This window comes from Poecilia reticulata, linkage group LG2, assembly GCF_000633615.1.
Source record: "Poecilia reticulata strain Guanapo linkage group LG2, Guppy_female_1.0+MT, whole genome shotgun sequence".
Lineage (NCBI taxonomy): Eukaryota > Metazoa > Chordata > Actinopteri > Cyprinodontiformes > Poeciliidae > Poecilia > Poecilia reticulata.
The window spans coordinates 15,747,994-15,753,749 of NC_024332.1; positions in this window are offsets into that span (position 1 = coordinate 15,747,994).

The window sequence follows — 5,756 nt, forward strand, 5'->3', positions numbered from 1 at the left end:
TCGATCTATTTTATAATGCTTTGCTTTAAAAATCTATTCACTTTGATCATTAGCTGAAAATAAAGGTAAGTTTATCAAATTTGTAATTCTGTTTTGCACAAATTCAGTGTCTACATCTCGGGTAGTTCCTGTGTWTCTGCTGATCGGGGATAAAGCAAATTGCTTAATTGTCGTACATATTCTTTTGCCTTTCTTTCTGTCCCTGTTTCCCAATCATAGTAAGATCAGCAAGAAGAGGCTGCGCATCTCCCCAAGGTCAGGTTCTAATCTGTGTGATGGTTGTGACTATGGTAACAGGTCCCAGAGGAAAACTCTGTTTAGATGTGGCTGCTTCACAGCGGCTCCACGCCTGGCTAGGATTACAGGCTGTGCACTTGCAATCAAATATAGTTGCTTTATTGTTGCAACTTTGCTAAAAGTGTCAGATAAAAAAAAAAAGAACTACTATTTGTAATAGAAACAGATCACGTTACTTTTTTGGAGCATAATCTATTCAGATTTTTTTCTGAAAAAACAAAAGCAAATACAAAGAACAAAAAAGATTTTATCTTTATGAGTATTTTCTACCTGAAAATACATAAAATACAGAATATTGAGTTGTATCAATAGGTGTAGTCACTCATAATGGGYATGTTGGGGTGAACTGAACTCTCTGGCTGAACATATGTTGGATATTTGACCAATCATCTTGGCAGAATTGTATGAGTTCATTTAAAATGGTTAGATTTTAGACTTWGTCCATAGATTTTCCTGAAACTTAATGTTRGCCATCTACTAGGTTACGGTCAATTTGAAGGTTTTGGAGGTAATTTTCCATTTTCATTTTCCCACCTTTTTTTCTGCAACGTATCAGTACCACTCAGACAGAGGGAACCAGAGCTAAGGCATGGTGCTACYACTTCAATGCCTGTGAGTGTACTGTGAAGACAGCAACACAGTGAGGGCTTATGCCTTATGTCAGAAAAAAGAAGAAAACTCCAACTCCTGCACAGTTGTGAATAAAACTAAACTGGCAAAAGTGTAAAACCCAGTTCGCTTCTAAAGATGTTTCAAAGTCAACAGTTTCCAAGCAGTGGATAGGCGAAAAGGAAAGACATTAAGCCCCGGCGTGCTATTGATGGTGCTGAGCTACAGCAAAATGGATGCTGTGACCGGTAAGTAGGCTTTAACTCTCTGAAAGTGGCACTTTTGATGGCAGTTTGGCACATTTTTTTGTTCCGCTGAATGTGGGACGTTTCCTCCATTTTCATACACAATCCAGTGCAGGCGCATATCCCACGTACATCTGTGCTCTGAAAGGGCATAAATAATGGAAGCTGCAGACTTTGTTAWAAGTCTGCAGCTTCCAAAAATGCCCACAGCACCGTTACATAACGGCAGAATGGTTTATGAGAATAACAAATTAACACRAGTAAAAGCCGAGTACAGTGACATGCTTGACTTACCTTCTCTGAATATAACCATAGATTTGTTGCCAGGTCTCCTGATCATCTTTRTTCATTGACTTCTTTAGTGCTTGATGAAAGAGGTTAACTTTTTTTTTTTTTCCCAGTTAATTGTCTTTATTTAAAAAAAAAATACAGGGCAACTTTTACATTGCTGTTTCCAATGATCTGTGTGTTTAATTTAAATATCCTCATGATCAATGTTCTGCTTGTCCTATGTGGATCCTGACCAAAAGAACAAGATCTCGGATGTGATTGACTGAGATAAAAGTAGAGCTGCCGCTCCTCACTTTCGAAAGGAGCCAGATCACACACTTTAGGCATCGGATCAGAGAAACACCTGGACCTTAGAGATCTCAGAGAGTGGGCTATTGTGAATCGGTATGTGATTGTCTTGTTTTAAAATAAAGTGGAAAAAAAATCCCCTCACTATAAATGGATTTTAGTTTTGCTTTTTTTGGAAATTATTGAGGATGAGTTGAGATTAAATGGTGAACATAATCATCTAATGTCTTCATGTCTTACCAGCCAGGTAACATAACAGTTGTTGACAATCTACTTCTTGTATTACCACTGATCTGTGAGGTGAATCATGACAGACTGGAGCTCAACATCGTGCTCCAGTCGAGAGGTAATGACTTACCTCTCGATTGGATAGATTTTAGTAGATATTATGTTCAGGAACAAGATCACTAGTGAAACACATTATATAAAGTAACAACACACAGATGTTTTCAAATCTTTCTTTTTGGTAATTATGAWAAGCTTCTGCTTTTAGCTGACAAAAACATGACATTTAAAATTAGGTTATTACATCAGACCAATAMAAAATGAATAAGCAGATTTTGGGCATTATGAAAAAGTATTTATTATGTGGTAAAGTGTTATTTTGTTACCCTAACCCCTAACCCTAACCCTAACCCTTTACTTTGACAATTAATTTATTGAACATAACTGGCTGAACAGCGGCTGGCGGGAGAATAAAGTAGAAGAAGTRATTGTTGCTCATCTTGTTGCCACAACAGAAACGACTCACTAGCATGGCTACGCTACAGAGGTATGTCAGAATAAACTTTGACTTTACTGACATTATTATATGCGGGAACGCGTTCTGTCGCAGCCATATCGAGCAATTTGACAAACAGAACACATTTTGTGGTTAAAAATAGAAGCTGTGCTATCGCTCAGGAAGTGAGTTTGTTCATAATACCAATTCTTACTGAAGAGGAAACTCCCAGAGAGATGATCGTAAAAGGCCAAGATTTGAGCATGCACTTTATTTTGGGCCATCTGCAACATTGAGACACGAGTATCTGTATCGCTTGTAGAGGAACTCTAGATGAGGGTGTGTAGGGGAGAAAGGCCAAAGGTGGGGCAGTTTCAGGGTCAAACAGTGCTTGAAATTAGAGTGACCACTGCAGCATCTGTTGCTCATTCCATATTCACTGACTAACTTGACCCTTCTTGATGCAYGAGGGAGAGAGAGGGTTGGGGGAGGAGGTCACACACAGTTGGCGTACCTCACCTCACTACAGACAGAAACCAAAATCCATCTTGCGCTTTTCAGTCGCATGTCTTTGTGAYAGATGTTTCCAAATACGGACATCAAAATGCATTTTCTGAAAGCAAAGAATGCCTGTCCCGAATTGAAACGATAAATAAAGCTTGGCAAATAATCCCAAGCTGATCCTAATATATAAAATGTTTAGAGGTCTCATGAAACAAACAAAAAAACGATTTAAGAACTAAAGACCCCCACGGGGAACTGAACCAACACTGATTAATTCAAAGATCAGACGGGGGGAAAAAAATAAAAATACAGATGTTTGATGCAGTCACGACATGGCGCCTTGGTGCCTATAAACTGCGGACTGTTTCCTCACCAAATGTGGGCTAGCCCACCTAATCAGCAGCGGGCGCCCGAATCCTCACTGGGGCCGGTGTCACCGCCCTCGTCACTCCTCAGAAATGATTGCACTTGGCCACAATAGATTTTAAAGAGGAGCTAGTTATTATGTGTGTGGGATCACTTCATTTGTCCCACTGATCTTTCACCCTCAGTCATAACGTGGGTGCTCTTGAGAGTTTTTAGAGATGATATCTAAACATTGCACACACTGTCTCACAGCAATGTGAGGGGAAGCAAATAGTGAAACGTATGCAGATGGTATCTATAGTAACTGTCAGCAGGTCTTAATGACCTTACATGTGAACAACAGTAACGGTTACATGCATATAGTGGCTAGAAAGTTGCGYAACATGGTGCAAAAAATAAGTAGTTTGAACTCGCTGGAGCACAAAGAATAGTTCAGGGCCCTTCAGCTCGGTGTAAGGACGGCAGCAGTGGCGCACAACTTGTTCTAGGGCATTCACTGGACGAAACTCAGAGAATTAACACACATTTGCTACTCTTACTGTGTGTGTGTGTGTGTGTGTGTGTGTGTGTGTGTGTGTGTGTGTGTGTGTCTAAATAAAGTCTTTGCTAATTACTTACCTCTCGCAGCAGCTGTTCATCTCTTATGAATGTTTTCTCCGAGCACCGCCAAACTCATCTCAGCCTCCTTCTCTGATTGGCTGTTGGATTGTGAGAATTGCTTTATAGTTCTTGACACATGACAAAACAGACATGAGGTTATGTAATAAATTAAGAAGAGTTAGGCGTATAATTGAATACTGTCCGGACTTTCAAAATCTCGTACTGGGTTTACGTTGRGTAATTCAAATCCAAATTGTTGAATTYGTTTGCTTTTGTCGCAGTGGTACATCTTTGTTTGTTCAYTCTTTTTCTCACTTTTGTTTATTCATTCTATAGTTTTTAAATTATGTTAAAAAAGGAGAAGATTCAAAAGAATGGAATAACAAAGCAAAACTGGTTTTAAATATATAACTCGGGACACTACAAGTAAGATGAATATTAAAAACAAAATTCTTCAAAAGTATAGTAAAAAGAATCCTTTTTCAAAGCTTAAAGCCTTCTTTAAATGTTTTCCTATTCTGAAGGGCATTCTAGCTGTTTCCTCTCCCTGCTATTTCTCTCTGCCGTCCTTGTTTGCAATTATTGCTGCCATTAACTTTATGTTCTCTGTCATTTCCTTCTCTAGTAGCCACACCTGCACCRGTGATTCTGTGTACGGCTGTATATATTTTTTTCCCCTGCACAAACACACTGACAAATATACTGCAAGTATTAACTTTGTGTACTTTCTCCCCCTCTTCTTCATACTAGAACTTTAAGAACTTTACTTTTTAAAATTTTCCTTTTAGCCTTTAATTAACTCCTCTTTTCAAGAAAAAGGAGCTGTTATTCTCTCAGGCATGTGAACCCAGTCTGCTTCTCAGAGCAAAATGATGGCGTCAAATTCTGCCGCTGAAACCTGGAAACAGAACTCCGGTTCCTAGAATGATTTAAACAAAAAAATATTCTTCGAGTGTACAAAGGGAGGACGGATTAAAAGTAAATTCCTATCWAGGTAAGAGGCAAAGAAAGACAAAAAGTGAGAACAAATCATCATCATGATTCATTCAGGCTGTTAAACATGAATAAATATAGCCATTACTTTAGTATTTGGAACTTTCTTTAACTTTCATTTGTATGACATTCAAACAGACCCACAGAGTGTTTTATGTCACATCGTAAAAGTAAAGCATGTTTTTTTTTTCTACCACCACATGGTTTGAGGATATCTGGGACAATGTGGAACTACGTGTTTTGTGCAAGGTCGTCCTGACACTGGAGGTGTGCGGACGGGATTACCAAACTGGAGGATATTGCCGCTTTCTGTTTAAGATCCACAGCAGCCAGAAAATAGTGCAAACTTCTAGCAAACTCTTTATATATGGAGTTACAATTAAAATGTTGTGCTAAATCTTTAATTCTTAAAATCATTTGGAGGAGATTTTCATTAAGTGGAATAGTACGTCAGCATATGTCTGTTAGCAGTCTGTCTTCATCATTTTTTATCTGTTAAATGTCAGTTTTAGACAAAAGCAAAAAAACTCCTTAGTGTTTGTAATAGATCCTATTTCTCTTATGTCACATCCGTTAAAAGTGTATGCATTAAAAAAAAGTTATATAATTATATTTCACACAGACCTCCAAATGATAACACTCAGTCATGCCACCTTCACACACACACGCGCACGCACACACGCACACACACACGCACCCACACACACCACTTGTAAACCTGTTCAGTGTGTACAATAAAACCACAGCAACTGTGCATGGAACTCAGACCAGTCCGTTTGTGTTTACGCATCTTAAATCAAGTTATTATTTTTTTAAATTTCCATCGAAGGAAAACCAGCTTT